The following is a 19,757-nucleotide window of genomic DNA, read 5'->3' on the forward strand; positions in this document are numbered from 1 at the left end:
CACACTACCCTGTCTCACACAAAATGGAAAGATGGTACCATGCTTGACATCATAAACTGGCTGTTGTCAGGATTGGGAAAGAATAAAATGAAGCAACATTAACAGTGTCTCAAGCAACTCATCTGCAGGGAGCTCTCTCATGAGAATTAGGAATAAGATAACAACATGCTTTAAAAAGGTCATTCTCTATGACCCGGACCATTTTCTAATTCTATAAGTGAAAAGAATCTCTGCAAAATGAATAAAAGTGATAAAAGAATTGTTTTTTAAAAAAGATTCTCACTCATTTCACAAAGGCTGTATTCATATTTCCACGGCTTTGTCAGAAACTCGAGACTAAAAAGAAAAAATGATATAAAGACTAGCTCCCCTTCTTAAGAGGAAAAAAAAAAGAGAGATAGAGACAGAAGAAACTATACATAAAAGTACAGTTAAAAAAATTCTGTCTCCGGCCAAGGTCAGCAGACTGCCCAGATCCAGACAACGCCAACTGGAACCCAAAGTTTGTAAATGCCCCATATCTTACTCCCTGGGATGTGATGGGACATATTTCTACAGCTGTTATTACCATTTGCTGGGTCAGCAAAAAGCAGCTATTCTTTGACTTTTCCTGGGAAGATTTTCTTTTACCAGCAGAAAAGGATAAACCTTAATTCGCACAAAAAGAAGAGGTCTCAAGAAGGTGGATTTAAAAAATAATCCACTCTGGCAAAATTTGCTTCATAAAGAATTTTCTGCTACACACTTATTCGCAGTCTATACATGATATCTTAAGATAGCTAGTGTATGGGCTGCTTGTTGGAATGTTCAGATTCTGGTTCCAACTTTGGAATAACCATAGGCAAGTTAATTAACCTCACTGTTCCTCAGTCTCCTCATCTATGAAATGGATTTAATAATAATATTCACCTCATAAAGTTGTGATAAGGCTTAAATGAACCAGTGTCTGTAAAGCACTTAGCACAGTGCCTGGCACATAGTAAATGTCCAGTGATGGCCATTATTACAAATTAGTAATGAAGTTCCAAGCACAGATCCAGATACACAGTGGCATTCAACAAACCATAGCTATGACAATTTTAAGACTAGATCTCTCCTTAGAAAATGTAAAACTAGGGCAGCCCCAGTGGCTCAGCGGTTTAGTGCCGCCTACAGCCCAGGGTGTGATCCTGGAGACCCGGGATTGAGTCCCAAGTCAGGCTCCCTGCATGGAGCTGCTTCTCCCTCTGCCTGTGTCTCTGCCTCTCTCTCTCTCTCCTCTCTGTGTATTCTCATGAATAAATAAATAAAATGTTTTAAAAAAAGAAAAAAATGTAAAACTAAAGTGAAGAAAAAGGAAGGAGGCATGGGTTGCTGATAGAGAGTGGAAGAGTAATTCTTTCTTAAAGAGTTGAAAATGGGTAGAAAAATTAAACAAATAGATAAGCAAAAGAGTGGAAGTTGTTCGTGGACTTAAGGACAACAGATAGACACCCTGGGGCCAGTTTCGTGCTCAGATTCAGAAATTACCATGTAAGAGGAAAAGCTAAGAAGACTGGCATGACTCAGTGGGCCTTATTCCAAAAAAGGAATAGGCTCAATAAAATACACTCTTATCAGCTTTATGAACCCATTCCTGTGTCTTACAGGGATGACCACCCAGCTCATAGCCAGATGCTGGCAGGCAGCTGAGACAAAGAAGGCCAAGTAAGGAGGGATGGTTAGCCCAGAAAGGGGTCAACTCTGTAGTCAGGACCTCCGCTTTTCAAATCAGCTCCTCTATATCATTTAACAAGCAAGTGTACAGTATCCAGTTATGCAAGATTCCGCATTAAATAATAGACAAAGAGAATAGCATATATGTAGCTCTTGCTCTCAAGCACCTCAGGATCCAAGACTCATCAGAGAATCCTTTTCCTAGGCATCCCACCAGGCAATAAGATCAGATGTTAACTTTGCAAACTCATGTTTTATCTTCCTAATATAAAAGCCAAGTCCCTCAAATTATCCATTAGAGGCAAAAGAAAAGAAAAAAAAAACCACCTCACAGTAACTTCTAAAATGCAAACTGATTAATTTCTCAAGTGAATAATTTAAATCTTAGACATGAAATCATTTGGAAAAGAGCTTCTACTTTAAGTAATTTCATTCTGTACCTTTCAACACTAATGCCTGCCACAATTTCACAAAACCTAATGTTTATCCCATCTGCAACATGACTTCAGTACCGCCAATCAGAGGAGGCAAAGCTGAGACGAAAGGCAGGGCAGGGTTCCCAACCAATTCCGAAAAGGAAAGAGCAGAGCCAGGGTGCGAGGCAGCCAGGTCAATCCCTTTGTCCTAAGCAAATAGATCCTTATGGGTGAATGGTCAGGGATTGAGATGCTAATCTAGAAGTGTTATCTGGAGACTAAATGGACTACTCATCTTCAAAACATTTGAGTACAATAAGATCCACCCTGGAGATTACATTTTAATCTATCTTTAATGATCAAAGCCATCATAATAAATGTAAATCGTTATTATATATATAATGTTGTTATATATTAAACAACAATTATAGTTCTGTGGAAGCATATTCAATAACAGGCATGCCAGGTGTATGTAGAGCAGAGAGGTGAGGATCACGGGTTCATATCCTGCCTCGGCCATTTATTGCCTATGTGACCTTGACTCATCTCTGCACCTCAGGTTCCTAATCTATAAAATGGGAATAATAAGATCACTTATCTCATAGAGCTGAAGCGAGGATTAAATGGTTGACGTGATCCAGGCATATAAATTAATACAATATCTGACACATAGCACTCTTCCTCTTTACTATTGTCAGACAATACAGCATGAGGTTGTTTGAAAATGCACCATTTTCTTCCTTACATCTCACATTTATGATCCTCTCCAGACCCTTGAGATATGAAAAAGAAAAGTTTTCTGCATGTGTGGCTGTGACCTATTTCTCTAAGATATTGGAATCCAGAACACACTAGACTTGAGCTTAAGTCCCAGTTGTGCCCATTACTTACTGCATGACCTTGGGCAAGATGCTCAACCTTCTGAGGTCTCAGTTTACTCATCTGTGAAGTAGGGATAATAGAATGTGTGAGGATTAAATGAATTTCTATACTTCGGTCATTCAGCACAGGACTATTCTATCAATAGTAATATTATTAGAGTAACAAGCTTCACCTGTCTGGCTTCAGGATCCTTTTCTCCAAAATAAAGGCATTAGACTAGATGAATTCTAAGATCTGTTCCAGCATTAACATTTTTAAAATTTCTGAATCTATTGCCACTTTACAGATGCAAAAACTGAGTCACAATTCACAGATAACAAATGCAATGGTTTCCTAGACCATTGCCCTCATAACTAGACTCTAAATAGTTTATCCCACTTTAATTTACAGTCCTACCAAAAGCCTGGGCCTTTTGAATGTTCAGCTGGAATGTTAATTATGGGAAATTCCAGAATCCGTGGCCTAGAGACAAATTCTCATTTACTCTGTTCCCTGGCACTGGGAACCTTCTTGCCTTGCCTTCAGAACACTGACTTACTTTCCAAAGCCCACGAAACCGGAGCCAGATGGCAGTGTCACCTGGTCCCGGCTGCCTGGGGCCCTCCCAACCCTGCCAGTGCTCAGAGCTCCCTCCCTGGGCCTCCACTTCTTAGTCCTCCTCACCCCAACCCCAGGTCTCAAAGGTAGCTCTAAAGAAAGTCTTGTTTTATACAACTTCCAGAAACACATTCTAAACCCTTTTCTGGGCCTGAGCCACTATGAAACAGGAAGAACTACAGGTTCACTTGTTCCTTATCAGATGTAACCATCATCCATTTTGCTCGCCCCTGTTCTATTTTGGTTTCACTCATTTTAATGGCAGTGACATTTCGTACACGGTAATGGAACGTTTTACCATTAAAAACGTTGACTCCCCCATTAGCTTCTTTGACTCCTCTCCCCATAACGGGGAGCACCAAGTTCCCAGGGATGGGATCACAAGGCCCAGGGCTCCTGGAGTCACTAGCTGAGCTGTTTTGCCTCCTCTGCTACCTGACTTCACGACTCCACAGGTGGGTGGGATGCAGAGAAAGGCCATGCTGCTGCTCCACGATGGGAGGCTCTAAACATGTGCTCAGTGGTGGAGGTTCGAGAAGATGGAGGTGCTGACTATTCGGAGAAGGGAGATGGGGTAGGTGCAAAGGATCTTAAAAATCCTCAGAGCATTCAGAAGTTAGAAAAACCAATGAAAACAACCACAGTATTTCAACTCCCTGACTCCCCCATATTCTTTAAGGCAATGATCTTCCTGGTCCAAGGACAACCCTGAGGGGCAGGATCACTTTCGAGGGCAGAGGCACTAATTAACTCTTGTGGGTGGACCACTGGTGAGTCCAGCATCAGTCAGATCCTACTCAGTTCCTTCAAGTGAAGACAGGATGAGCAGACAAATGGCTGTATGGTTCTTGCCCCTGAATAGTGCGTGGCTTGTCATGAACAGTGAACGACTTTCCAAAATACTTTCAACTTACCCTCATTTTAGAGAAAAAAAAAAAGTAGGCACTCAGGGATCAAAGGATTTTCTTTAGGTTACGTGGCCAGCTCTGCACAAGGAAGAATAGGACGGCTGGCTCCTGACCACCACCACCACCACCACCACCACCACGCACCACCCCCACCCCCACTGCCCAGGTTCTCTCCCCGGGAGGTCATTGTGCCTGCTTGGTGCGGACATGAATCATCAGGGTTTAAGGCATTGGCCTGACATGCTCAGGTGGGCCTGCCTTCCCTTCCTTCCTGCAGGGAACCAGTAACCTTGACAAGGGAAAATGAATTTTGCTAGGACACCAGCCAGAGTCTTGGAAGCCTTCATTTTTCTCCTCCAAGTACTCAACTCCCAGAGAGCCAAGCAATCTGCCTAGTGTAGCAGAAAGCTATGTCCATTTTTATTTGGAGCTATTTAATACATATTAGCAACATGCCAAGCACTGTTCCATGATCCCCAAGAGCTTTCCTCCCCATTTTGGACTGATTTATGCTAAAACAATTACACACCCTGGAGCTTCACTCAAACACTTGCTGTGAAGGCCACCCCATGGGACCCTGTGATAAGTAAATGTGTTAGAGCAGGATCTCCTCCGCATTTCGAAGGTTAGGCACCTCAGCTGCACTCAAAGGCAGATGGGCTTTGCATCAAGTGTGTGGGACATGCATGGGGTTTGGTTGAGGTTTCAGTGTATTGTGCAAAGAGATGCTACTAGAACCCTAGAAACTCTCTCATTTGAGACTAACTAGTTGCCCAGCTGCTCAGGTCACAGGCACTCTCACGTCCCTCTGGAGGACACACAGAGGCCCTCAGCATGTGAACATCCAAAAGCAGAGCCCCCTCTAGTTACCCAAAGGCTTCTACTCCTACAATCTCAAGTGTGTGATTACCAAGAATTGGTTGTGTTGTTGCTTACTCTTTCTTCCAAATTTCCTTGTTATTATAATTATGTAATTTTGATCAATATTATGAAACCTGATGAAATGTGAGTTCTGGGGACAAAAAAAGGCTGTTTCTGTGAAAACTAAACTAGAATAATCTGGAAAGAATAAAGGCTGTTGCTTAAAAAAAAAAATGCTGTTTAATGAGATGTGGCAAAACAATTGTAAATAACTGGGTAAAAAAGTAAAATTCAAAATGGCCCTGCATTCAGATTGCTTCACAGGTGTCTTTCAATTTGCTTCCTATGTTAAAAGAAACCAACTAGAAATCACAGGTATTGAGTTATGGGTGTGGCTTATGCAAAACTACTGGAGGAGATCCAATCAGTGCACCTTTTACTCAAAGAAAAAGCCTTGGCTCTATATTAAAAGAAAAACAAACAAACAAAAAAAACCTGGTAAATGAAAGCTCATTTATATATGCTAAAATAAAATAAAAATATTTAAGAAAGAAGTACATAGTTTTCTATAATATTAATTGACTTTTTCAGGCAACCAACTACCAGTCTGAAAAAGGAGATTCAACTATATTAGGAGATAAATGTACCAATTTACAAAATGCCCAGAGAGTGAATTAGACATAACAATGTCCTTCCACAAACCTGAAGGCGCCGTCCTCTTTTATTGCCATTCTGGTCTTTCTTCTTTCCCTTGTTCATTTCCTGAGTTTATTTATATTTATTTATTTTAAAGTTGGATTTTTAAAAAAAATTTTAAAGATTTTATTCATTTATTCATGAGAGACAGAGAGAGAGAGAGAGAGAGGCAGAGACACAGGCAGAGGGAGAAGCAGGCTCCATGCAGGGAGCAGGATGTGTGACTCGATCCCAGGTCTCCAGGATCAAGCCCTGGGCCGAAGGCAGACACCCAACCGCTGCTGAGCCACCCAGGCGCCCCTTCCTGAGTTTAAGGATATCCTGAAGCGCTCTCCTGGAGCGCCTCCTGTGAAGGACTAGGATGTGGGGAGAAGCACAGAGGAGGGAGCAACCCCAGGAGGCTCATTTTGCCGGGGCTCTCTCCTCTGGCCTCAGCACCCACTTTGCCTTCCACCTACCAGCCCAGCCTGACCCCATCTCTCCCTCACCCCATGCACTGTACCCCCCTCAGCTTGACCTTTATGGTCTTCACCTGGAATCTGCTACCTCCATCCTCAGGCTGTCCAAAGCCTGCCCATGCCCCGTGCCACCTCCTCCCCTGCAGAGTCTCCATAGGCAGAGGGGATCCCTTTCCACTGGGACTCCCACAGGATTTCCTATGTGGAAGGATTTTCTTCCTTCCACATGGAAGGAAGAAATGTATAGGTTTCTGCCTTAGACTTAATCCCCTTCCTAATTTGCAAGGCCACTTTGGTCACTGACCAAGACTTATTCCTTCTGGCATCTCCCCACTGCCTAGTCCAGGGTCTTCTTCATAAATTCTAACGGCTGCTTTAGTTCCTTAAGTGCTACATATAAAGATTAACTAAGCACAGGAGATGATCAAGAAAAAAAATACCCGTTGATAGATTATGAATGTGTCTCCTTGTCCCTAAGAAACATTTTTAATTGACTATGCAAACTTCAAAGCATCTTTTATTCACCAGCTAGTTTGCAAGTAATACAATGAGATCTGCTAAAAGGAAAATTCTTTTGGAAGTTTTATTTGTTTGGAAACCTTACATTCTATGGAGATTTTCCTTCCTGCTGGAAAACATCTGGATATAAAATGAAAGAAATTAAGCTTTTCCTCATATTTCTAGAAATATTATTCTTCCAGGGATTTTGTTTATTCTCACATGCCCAGATGGAGAGGTAAGGGACTATGAAGCACATGATACCTCTTTGGAAATTTCAGAATTCTAAAGGCATTATTCTCCCAATTGCATTATAAGTGATGTGAATCTGCCTTCTCATAACCTAGGCAACCGTAAATGACAATGACCTAAGGAATTACCCAGGACAGCCATGATTCCAAATCATCATAGCAGTTACCTCTATGAACCGAACACATCGATAGGTGTTCAAAATTGCAAGTCTCAGAAACACAATCACTTCCAAAGAAAATAATTACACTCAATAATGCTCTTTATGTTGTTAATGAGAGTTGGTCGGTCACCGTGCTGATCCAGACTGTGTCTGCACAGCTTTGGCTACTGTCCATTGCTAGCATGCCACGGAAGTAGATTATGTCTGGGAGGAAATTCGTTTACCGGCCTTTATGAAGGACTTGGAGAGAAGCAAGATCTCACAGTAGAGAGATCACCAGCCAGGGGGCCCAACATCCCAGGCTAATATTTGGTTCTGTCCCTTGTGAGCTATAGACCTTAGTTTCCTCATCTGCTGAACGGGGGAAAGAATATACTCAGAGGGTTGTGATGAGAAATAAGTGAGATTTTTACTGTGGGTAAAATGGTTTGTGCCTAGATTACCATGGATGTGCTGTTGAATTCCTTACTTTAGTTCAAGTTTGTTGTTCATAAAACATTTGCCTACTCAACTCATTTGACTCTCTTAAGCTCCCTGGAAGAGAGGTAAGACAAAGTCTTTGGGTTGAATTGTCTGAAATGGCTAATACTTGACTATTTTAAAACAGTTTGTGGATCAATCTAAAATTATCCTATCTTACAGATAAGGAAACTGCAGAACCCAGTAGTTCTGTCTCTTGGCCCATATGTGGTATTCCACCAAAGGATCTGTCACCAAAGACTTGTTCAAAATAGAAAAGACAAACACAGCAAAAGAAACATAGGCAAAGCCTAGGAGCAGACATTCCACAGAAGAAACATAAGTGGCCACTAAATGCAAAGAAAATGGGCAAACTGACCAGTAATCAAGGTATATAAATTCAAACAAAATGAGATGCTTTTTCCCCACACCTATTAAATTAGTGATTTTTTAAATGTTACTTCTCAATGTTGTAGAAGATTCAGGGGAATGTATACGCTCATGCATACTGTGTAAGTGTGTGAAGCAGTATAACCTTTCTGAACTTAAATATGTTAAAAATCCTAAAACAGTTCAGGAGTCAGTGTCCAGGAATTTGTCTAAAAATACTTGCAAAGATTTAAAAATCAAAGATTCATATTACAGTATTGTTTACAATATAAAATTGTAAACAACCTAAATACTCAAAATAGAGAAAATAATTAAATAAATTTGGCAACAGCCATATGTTTAGACTCTGCACCATTAAAAAAATCATGTTTTAGAAGAATATTTAATTACAAGAAATATTGCATGTTATATGAAGCAAATGAGTAGGTTTAAATGATGTATACAGAGAATTTGAATTCTGTAGTTATACGCACATATAGACATACTCATGCATTAAGAAAATCTAGCAAGAAATAGAAAACAATTTTAATAATTATTCTCACTAAGGTAAGGAAATATGCATTTTTCATGTTTCATATTCCTTTGTAGTTTCTAGATTTTCTTTAGTGAACATATATTATTATCAGAAAACCTTTTTGCAAAATATCAACATTTATAAACCAAAGATTACTTTAAATAAAAGAAACAATTTTCCTAAAGAACGAAGAACTAATCATAATCCTTATGCATCATCTTACCAGACAAAACACTACACTAACATATCAAAAAATTATGCTAAGCAGTACAACAAAAACAGAGGTGCTAACCTTCTCACATGTAGAACATGACTGAACCTCACCCAGAAATCAGCAATGGGATGTAGCAGATAAGGAAAAACAAAGATGTAGATTTAACTCACCCATCAGACCAATGATCAGTGTTATCAAGGTAATGAATATGTGGCTCTTGAGTTCAATGATTGGAAAACTAGAAATTGGTGAAAACAGAAAAGCCAGGCAGTTGAGAAAATTCAAGGACAGAATGGCCATCTATTGAACATATTTGTGGAGCAAAAAGGGCAAAAGGTCTCTATTCTACATAGTATGATAGGTTTTTTTTATTGCTATTGTTGTGAGCCTTCATTACTTATTCTTTTATGCTTCACCCACTCCATGATAATGTGGCTCAATCCATGCAGCTTAGTTTGGGCCAATGTGCCCATAAATTACCCCCCGCCCCATAACACATGGGAAGGTCTTCATGTCAACCTAATCCTAGCTTATACAATCCACCAGCTCCATATTCACAGTGATGACTTCAGAGGTGGGCGCATGACTCAGACCAATCGATCTTTCCACAGTTCCTGAGAAACACAATTAGTCGGGGGTACCAGTAGTCATCTTGGTATTCATGGATAGAAACTTCCTGAGAATTAAGCCAAGCATAGGCATGCAAAGAAGAGAAATGATAAACTGGACCCAGCTATTCCCGGAGCTAGCTGTTGCTCATGAACTTATTGTGGTAGTCATTTTGCAGTATGTATGGATATCAAATCATTATGCTGTACATTTTAAACTTATGTAGTGTCATATATTGATATCTCAGTAAGCTGGGGGTGGGGAGAACTAAGTGTATAGTCATTTACACAGTGCCAAGCACTGAGGAGGCACTGGGCGACAAAGAAGATGAAAATAGTCTCTTCCCCTGTCGTAAAATGACATACAAGGTGCTCTGGGAGCCCAGGGAAAGCCTGAAATTCCCAGGAAAGATTCACAAAAGAGAGTTTATTTGGGCTGACTCTTGAGCAGAAGTCTACTTTTGCACAAGGCGGTAGAGAGCTTTCCAGGGAGAGGGAGCAACAGAAGCCTGGAGGTACAGAAGAGCGTGGCATATGCTATCAATGGTCAGAACGTCTGGGTGACTGGAACATAAGTTAACCCATGGCGGGGTGGAGAGGAGGGACTGCAGCATTTATGAGAAATGGCAAGTTTTCCATTATATAAACTAATATTTTACAGATATCAACCAGAAAGATAAGAGAATATCTACATGGATAGCACCAGCAGGGTAGTCAGCCCCTGAATTTCTTGAGCTCCTTCTCTGTGCCAGGTCCTCTTCCAGGTGCTTGGAATACATCGGTGAACAAACCAAAGATGCCTGCCCTTAACGTGCTTACATCCTAATGCAGAGACAATTAACAATGAACCAAATAAATAAGCAAACTATCTAAGAAGATAGATGATAAGCAAAAAAACAAAAAACAGAGTAGGCCGTAGGACAGGGTGGGGAGGATCAGGAGTACAGAGGTTGTGGGGATAGATTCTATGGTTCTAACTAGGGTGGTCAGGGAAGTGAGACTTGAAGCAGGTAAGGGACTAGCCAAGCAGACCTGGGAGAAGAGGTTGCAGGCAGGGAAGTAAAGGGTCCTGAGGCTGGAGGACCAGCAGGGGGATCCGGGAATGTGGTGTAGAAGTGAGCAAGGGGAGAGACACAGGAGATGAGGTCAGAGAGCTGATGGAGGGCCAGATTACGTGGGACTGAGTGGCGACTCTAAGGACTTTGGCTTCTTCCCTGAGTTGGGAGCATGCTGATGACTCTCCCCAGTGGAGTCAGACCTCAAAGATGCAAGAGAGAAGGGAGAGGGGCCTTGAGTAGATGATGAGGGACTAGCTGGAGATGGGAGCACAGGTAGCATATCTACAGGAACCTGTGGACTTTCTCCTCGATGGTTTCAATTTTCTCAGTGAAGTAAGAAGCAAAGTCATTAGCTGGGAGTGATTGTCGGGGGAGGAAATTAGTTAACCGACACAGTGAAAGGACCAGCATTAAGGGCCAACTAGAGGTTCATGGTCATGAATTGAAAGTGAGACCTGTCTGTAGCTGTGTGTTTTTCTCCAGCCATATTCAGCTGCACGGATGGAGGAGGAAGAGACTTGGTTTTAACCAAGATTGTGGTTTCGCCAAATGAGTTTGAGGAAATGAGGAAGGGGCAAGGGGGTCAACAGTATATGGCAGGATGTAATTATGATAATTGAGCATGGAATTTAAGCCCAGTAAGAAGAAGAATGAGGACATCAAAGGGGTGAGGGCCAGCGAAAATGTGGAACAATCAATAGAGTATGGTCCTGGTGGCCAAGGGATTGTTCAGGCTGGGCTACTGCAGAGAAGGAGCTGGTCAGAGAGGACATGGGGGCCAAGAGCAAGGACATTACTTTGAGATTATAGAAGAGCTGTTATTTTGGCAATGGCACAAGAGTGAGTAGCTGAAGAGGGGTGGAATAGTTGGAGATATCATGTCTGGGCTACCAGTGCTAGAGGCAAAGATTCATGGGTCATGGGTGTTTGAAGCCATGTTGAAAGTGAGAATCCCAGAGAGAATTCAAATGAAGAGAGAACAAGGCTGAGCCCAGAGTCCCAGGGGGAGTGACACTGGAGAGAAGGAGAGCAAGCAGGAAAGAGTGGTGTCCTGGAAGCCAACAGACAAAGGTCTGGAGGAGAGAAAGTTTGCCAACAGAGTCAGATTCCTTAGAAAGGTCAAATAAGTAAGGACCAGACATTTGTCCATCACACTTGGCAGTAACACCTCCTCAGTGAATTTAGTAGCAGCTGGTGGAGTGAGGAAGTGGTAAAAAAATCAAGGCAGCAAGCGTGGACCCCAATCTCTTTGAAGAAGCTCAGGAGCAAATCAAGCCAGTTGTTAGACTGTGTCTGCTAGTTACTCCCCCATGGCTATAAGCTGGGCCTACTGACAGGCCCTTCCCTGGAAATACAAAATGAAAAGAGAAAATACAAAATGACTTCATTGCTTTAAATCATGCAGATCAGCATGAGTACAACTGTAAAATTCTGTTGTCAAGACAACTGACAAAGCCTCACAAGCCCATCCCTCACTTCATTCATCTATCACCTTGTTCTATGCCTGCGGGCGCTTGCCTTCGTTCCGATGCTGTTACATAACCCTGATTTAGATGAGGACCTGCCTATTTCGGACACAGTGAAACCATTATTATATTTTGGAGTGGACAACTGTCCATTTGAGGAAGTGGTAGTGAAGAGGACCTGAAGTAGGAGATGCAGGGATAACCATGACCCAACACACTAGACAGCCCACTGACAATCCCAGGTGGGCGCAGATGACCTGAAGAATTCAGCCCTTCATCAAATATAAATATATATATATATATATATACACATATATACTTATATGTATATATAAGTATATAATTATATGTAATATATTATATGTAATATATATGTAATATATATACATATATACTTATATTTGCAAGCAACCCTAAGAAATTCAATTGACGACAGATATCCTTGAATCCTTGATGAGCTCTGCATTATCTCTGGCAGATGAGAAGGTAACATAAACGACCCAATTTCACATACCTGTAAGTGCTAGAACCAGGACTAGAATATAGGCCTATTTGACTCCGGTGGTAGTAGTGTGTAAAACCTGGAGGCAAACTCCATGCGTGTCAGGCTCTGTTCAACTACTACTCCAGATATCCACACTGGAGTAGTGCTGCATCCCAAATAGAGACTTGAATAAGCCAATGCAGGTGAAAAAGAACTAAAACCCAAGATGGGAACGTCTTCTAATCCAGAAGGTCTTAAACACTTAGTCAGCCTCTGTTTTTCTCAAATGTGTTCAGTTTATACAACCACACTTCTGTGGGTTTTTTTTTTTTACCTGTTTTTTTTTTTCCTCTCTAATTTTAATACTATAGCTATTCTGTGTCATGGTGTGGACACCCTTGGGTTCATCTTGTTTTGAACTCTCTGTGCTTCTTGAACTTGGATGTCTGTTTCCTGCCCCAGGTTAGCGAGTTTTTCAGCTATTATTTCTTCAAATAAGGTTTTTGTCCCTTTCTCTTTTCTCCTTTGGGATCCTTATAATGAGAGTATTTGTTTGCTTGATGTTGTCCAAAAGATCTCTTAACCTATTCTCATTTTTAAAATCCTTTTTTTAAAAAAAAATAAAAAATAAATAAATAAAATCTTTTTTTTTTTTTTTTCGGGACACCTGGGTGGCTCAACGGTTGAGCCATCTGCCTTTGGCTCAGGGTGTGATCCCGGATTCCTGGGACAGAGTCCCATATTGGTTCCCTGCAGAGAGCCTCCTTCTCCCTCTGCCTATGTCTCTGCCTCTCTCATGAATAAATGAATTCAAAAAACCTTTTAAAAATCATAATAAGAGATCCCTGGGTGGCGCAGCAGTTTGGCGCCTGCCTTTGGCCCAGGGCGCGATCCTGGGGACCCGGGATCGAATCCCACGTCGGGCTCCTGGTGCATGGAGCCTGCTTCTCCCTCTGCCTATGTCTCTGCCTCTCTCTCTCTCTCTGTGTGTGAATATCATAAATAAATAAATAAATAAAAATAAATAATTAAAAACATAAAAATAATAATAAAATTCTTCTTTTCCTTTTTGCTGTTCAGCTCGACTGCTTTCCATAGCCTATCTTCCAGATCGCTGATCCATCCTTCTGCATCCTACTGTTGATCTCCCCTAGTAGTTTCCATTGCGGTTATTGTCTGCAACTCTGGTTCCTTTTCATATTTTCTCTCTGTTGAAGTTCTCACGGAGTTCTTCTACTCTTGTCTCCAGCCCAGTGGGCATCTTTACAATCATTAAACTCTTTATCAGGGGTATTGCTTATCTCTGTTTCATTTAGTTCTTTGAGGTTTTTGTCTTGTTCTTTCATTTGGAGCACATTCCTCTATTTCCCCAGTCTGCTTCACTCTCTGTGCTTGTTTCTGTGAATTAGGCAGAACAGCTACTTCTTCTAAACCTGAAGGAATGGTCTTGTGTATGGTTGTCCCCTGTGTAGACTGTGTGTGCCTGGTGACTCTGGCTGGCTGGCGCTGGGGCTGGCGTGGGCTGGGGGTCCCAACGGGGCACTCTGTGCTAAGGCTGCCCTGGTGATGGCTAGAGCTGAAGTAGGCATGGGCTAGGGGTTCCTGGGGTTCTCCACACAGAGGACACCCTGGCAGGATAGTGGAGGCTGAAATGAATGCAAGCTGCTGTGTCTGCTGGGTACAGGGGGGTTACCCAGGCAGCACAGCAGCAGCAGGGATAAAACAGAGCCCCAGAGCGCTCCAAGCCAGCGATGCCCTAGTAAGCCATCTGGAGCAGAAGTGGTGCCAGGCATAGAGTGTTCCAGAGTGCCTTGTGCCTGTGTCACCTTGGTGTGAGAGCTGGAGCTGTAGTGAGCACTGACCAGGGCCGGTGTGTGCCTCGCTGAGGCAGCCTAGTGGTTGAGACACCCAGCATCCTGCTCCTGGCTGCTCTACCCACTGTCAAAGTGCAAGGGGGAGTAAAGCACGGCACTGGCCAGCCCCTCTGACCCCCACACGGTCCCACCTGCTCCCTCGCTGCGGGCGGGGTCCTAGGGCTGGTCCCTCTCTTTATAATTGCTCTTTTAAACCCTGGCTTTTTCCCTGCGCCGCAGGACCTCCCGGCGCCGCTGGGCAGGGGCCAGACGCACCTGCTGGGCCCCCGCAGTCCTGTCCCTACCCGGCCCAGATTGCCAGCCCCAGGGTCGGGGTGCGGGGTCCCCTCTGCACCATGTCTCGAGCTCTTGCTGTTCTCTGTGGGGTCCCTCTACCCGATGCTGTGCAGGAGCTGGGGCCCGCCCTCGGTTCTTCTGGAGGAACCGCTCTCTAAAGAGGGTCAGGCTGGGTGCAGGGGCAGAGGGGCAGGGCGAGCTCAGGGCCTTGCTCTCGGAGAGTCCCCTCCCCGGTGGAGCCCTGTCACCTGCACACACACACACACACACACACACACACACACACCATCCTTCAGGGAGCCCATGGACGTCCTTCCACTTGCCTCCAGCAAGCAGGGCCGGGGCACCACCGGGCAGCCTGGAACCCCGAGTCTCATGCATTTAACAGCCGCGCATCCTTAGCCCGGTTAGGGCCGCGGCCCTTCCAGCGGCCTCTATAGGAGGAGGCCGAGCACAGCATGTAATTGCAGCTTTTTTTTTTTTTTTTTTTTTTTTTTTTGAGGACTTTCAACCCTGCCATGAACTAAATCATTTTATCAGTTTTTAAAAAAAAAAAAAAAATTTTTTTTGCACTTGTCCCATTAAACTACAGAACTGGAACATACTCATGAATGGTTTCTTTCTGCTTCCACTCAAGGAGTTCCTGACATAACAAAAACTGGTAATTAACTGGCTCGGAGACTTTTACAATAGCCTCTTTAAACCCGCCGGGGCACCCCACGCTGCCCGTGGCACCGCGGCCCCCCAGCTCCTGGCCGCCCCCCGCGGCCCGCCAGGCCCTCCGCCCGCGGGTCCCCCCCTCCGCTAGGCCGCTCCCCCCCAGGGTGACCGCAGCCCCCTCGCTGCCCCCACCCCCGGGTGCTGCTCTCCCCAGAGCTGGGGTCCTTCCAGCCTCGCGGGTCGTGACCCGGGGCCGCCGTCGGGTCTCCGCAATGCGGCTGCGAGGCCTCAGTCGGGGAGAAGGTCACCTCGCCCTTGGCTCTCCCAGTCAGAGGTCACAGAAGTGTCATCTGTCCCCCGAGTCCGCTTTCCCCTGCCAGCCTTGGCAAGAACGGCACCAAGGCTTTCTGCAAATAATCCAGTCAGTTCAACAAATTTACACAAAAGCCCCCTGAGTGGTTTTTCTGTTTCCAAATTTGCCCACTCTACCCCCGCCTCCGCTTCCACAAAGCGGCCAGAAGGCTCTCTGACAGCGTAAGGAATGCCCCTCCCTGAGGTTCCGCTGCCCTTAGGATAAATCGGATCCCTTACCCGGGCCGCATTGCCTGGGACGTGCCTACCTGACCAGGTTCATCTCTTGCAATTGTCCTCAGGTTGACTTTGCTCCCACGGCCCCTCTGCCCCTCACGCCAAACTCCTTTGTGCTTCGCAGGCCTCTGCATCAGCAGCATCCTCAGCCTGCGGTGATCATCTGCACTGGGCCAGTTCCTTCCTGCCTTCAAATCTCAATTCTGAAGTCAACTCTCCCGGGAGTGCTTCCCTGACCACCCACCCCACGCACAGAACCTGTCATCCCATCACATACCCCCATTTTATTTTTGAATAATAGCCTTACTCTGTAATTATTACTACAACCCTTTGCACCCCGGTACTTGTGTTTCACTCACAGAATGGAAGGCCCTCTCAAGCGGGGACCCCATTTATCTTGTCATATCTACTCTATCTGGCACAGAGATGATGCTCAGGGAAAGTTTCTCAAATGAAGTTGTGATAGGAGCTATGCTAGACGCTGAAACTATACTGATGACCAAGGACCTGCCATCTGGTATCCACAACCTAGAGGAGGAGACAGATAGAAAAATACCATTTAAATCAAGAACACGTTTGACAGTGCAGCGGTGGAGTCTTGCATGGAAGCAGAGCCCTGCCTTCCGGTTAAACCCGCCTTCGGATTAAACCACCGTGGCATCTCCAGAGCAGGGATAGGTGATCTTTGGCAGAGATTTGGTTCTAAGACTCAGTGACTCTGCCCTGAAGTTAAACACCAAAAACTAAACTGAAAAGAAGGTGGTTCCTGGTTAAATACACCAACCCTGTTACTAACTCACCCTGCTGTGCAAATTTATTAAAGCAGTCTCCAAATAAACAAGTCCTAAAACTAATCAGGAAGTGGAAAAGCATAAAAATAATCCCCAGCCCACAACACACACCCATGAAAACAAGAAATAAAGAAAAATGTTCTATATAAAACCCATGGGGCCTAACTCTGTCCTCAATTAGTGGTGCAGGCTGCCAGCTGAAGTCAATGGAGGTTTTCAGTCCAATAATAGAGGCAGGATTTGGGGCCCACTATGCATTGCATTCATTTTTAGGTAATAAATCAGGAATGTCAAGTGGGTGTGCATTGGCCTTCCTGACATGGTAATTAAACTGAACGGTACTATCTTCCACACTGAGATCCACTGAAGCTCGTAGCAACCAAGGTGGTTCTGAAGTGTGTGTGTGTTTGTGTGTGTGTGTGTGTGTGTGTGTGTGTGCAGGAAGAGCATGGGTCATGTTGGACATCTCTGGGTGGGGAAAAGAACGCTTCCAGCCAAAGCCAGGCCTATGTCCCGCCCAGGATTGGCTATGTAATTTGTGGGCTGCAGGGGCAAAATGGAAATGCCCCATGTTCAAAAATAATTTAAAATTTCAAGATGGGGACAACAGAGCATTAAGCCAAATCCAAGGCCCTTTCGAGCAGAGTCCTGAAAACCTGCACAGGTTGCTCATCCATGAAGCTAGCCCTGACAGTAGGAATAATTCTGGAAAAGAAACTTGGGGTCAGGTTTAAAGCTCTCCATCAGTATCACAGCTGATAATTTTGAGCATTTCCCATGTGCCAGGAACTGTTCTAAGTACTTTACATATATTAACCCCTTTATTCCTCAAAATAGGCCCATAAGAAAAGAAATCTAATTATCCCCATTTTATGTTAAAGAATCTGAGCTGCTGAGGTCATAAGGCTTGAAAGCAGCCATGCTGGGATTTGAACTCACAGAGTGAGATCCTAAACACCTTCTCACCCTGTTAGTCAATGCACATGCCATTCCATGTTTTTCTCATTCTCAAGCCCACCCATGTCTCTTGAGACCCAGTCTCATCACAATCAGGGACTGTCAGAATTGAAATACCCACTCTGTGGCTTGCTACTTGTGAGGCTTTATGCAGCCTTAAACAAGTACCTTGACCGCTGCCAGTTTCCTCATCTGAGTAAAAGAGATTAAAAGAGTTCCTATTTCATAGTCTTTTGTAAGAACTTATTGGGTTACTTGAAATAAAGTGTCAGGTGCATTGAAAATACTAACAAATGTTAGCTGCTAAATAAATGTTATTATCATTATGATAATGATTCAAAACCTTACATAGAAGATGGCAAGCTTATTGCTGCTACTTGCTCTTTTCTCCTATGTGCTGGAACTTCTAGTAATAAAATTACTAAAGGACTATAACCTATCATATCTTGCCTAGAAATTTACCCATGAGCCTGACAACAATAATTATAATAGTAGTAGCTACCATGTATTAAAACATCATACACCAGGAACATTACATAAATTATTTATTCTTTAAACCCTAATAAAGGGTGTCAAGACGGTTAAAGAGAGGAAGAATTGTCTTCTTGACAAATGATGTCAGGACAACTGGATATCCATCTATGTACAAAAGAATAAAAGTGGAACCCTACCTTACACCATGCACAAAAATTCAAAATGGATTAAACACAGTGTTCTAAGCATAAGAGCTGAACTACCAAACTCTTGAAAGAAAATATAGGAGTAAGACTTCAAGACCTAGAGTTAAGTAGTGGTTTCTTAGATATGACACCAAAAGTGCAAGTTACAAAAGAAAAAAATAAATTGGACTTCACCAAAACTAAAAGCTTTTGTGCTTCAAATGACACATTGAGAAAGTGAAAAGACAACCCACAGAATAGGAAAAAACATTATAAATCATGTATCATGCAAAAGGACTTGTATCCAGAATATATAAAGAAGTCTTAAAATTCAACAATAAAAAGACAATCAAACCAATAAAAAATCAGCAAAGCAGGGGTGCCTGGATGGCTCAATTGTTTAAGCATCTGCCATCGGCTCAGGTCACGATCTCGGGGTCCCAGAATCAAGCCCTGCATTGGGCTCCTTGCTCAGCGGGGAGTCTGCTTTTCCCTTTGCCCTTCACCCTGCTCTCATACTCTCTCTTTCTCTCTCAAATAAATAAAATCCTTTTAAAAAAATCAGCAAAGCGGTTTAATAAGTATTTGTCCAAAGAAAATATACAGGTGACCAATAAGTACATGAAAATATGTTCAACAACATTAGTCATGAGGGACACGCAAATCAAAATCACAATGTGATACCATTTCACACCTACTAAGATGACCAAGGTCAAAAAGACACAGTAACAAACATTATTAGGATCTAAAAAAATTGGAAGCCTCATTTCTCGCTGGCAGGATTATAAAATGGGGCAACTACTTTGGAAAACAGGCAAATCCTCAAAAAGTTAAGCACAGAGTTTGTAGATGATTCAGCAACTCCATCATAGGCATAGACCCAAGAGAAATGAAGACATATATCCACACACACCTTTGTGCACCAATGTTCATAGCATTATTCATAATAGTTGAAAAGTGGAAATAACCAAAATGCCCATCAATATATATCAGATGAATAGATAAAATATGGTATATTCACACCATGGGAGATTATTCAGGAAGAGAAAGGAATGAAGTACTGATGCATGCTACATCATGGATCAATCATGAAAACATCATATAAGTAAAAGAAGCCAGTCATAAAAGATCAGACAATGTATGTATATGAAATGTATATGAAATGTCTAGAATAGACAAATCCAGAGAGACAAAAATTAGATTAGTAGTTGCCAGGAGTTTGGGGAAAGGAGAAACGGAGAGTGATTGCTAAGGTGTATGAGTTTCTTTTGCAGGTGATGGAAATATTCTAAATGTTCTAAAATAAGGTAGTACTGACGGTTGCACACTGTAAGTA

The 19,757-nt window shown here is 43.1% G+C and overlaps 1 long non-coding RNA gene across 1 annotated transcript in view; it reads right to left on the reverse strand.

Annotated features, from left to right (window-relative positions):
• Positions 1–19,757, reverse strand: part of LOC121486224 — a 52,731-nt gene that overhangs the window by 24,019 nt on the left and 8,955 nt on the right. The window lies entirely within an intron of this gene.

Source organism: Vulpes lagopus, chromosome 3 (assembly GCF_018345385.1).
Source record: "Vulpes lagopus strain Blue_001 chromosome 3, ASM1834538v1, whole genome shotgun sequence".
Classification (NCBI taxonomy): domain Eukaryota; kingdom Metazoa; phylum Chordata; class Mammalia; order Carnivora; family Canidae; genus Vulpes; species Vulpes lagopus.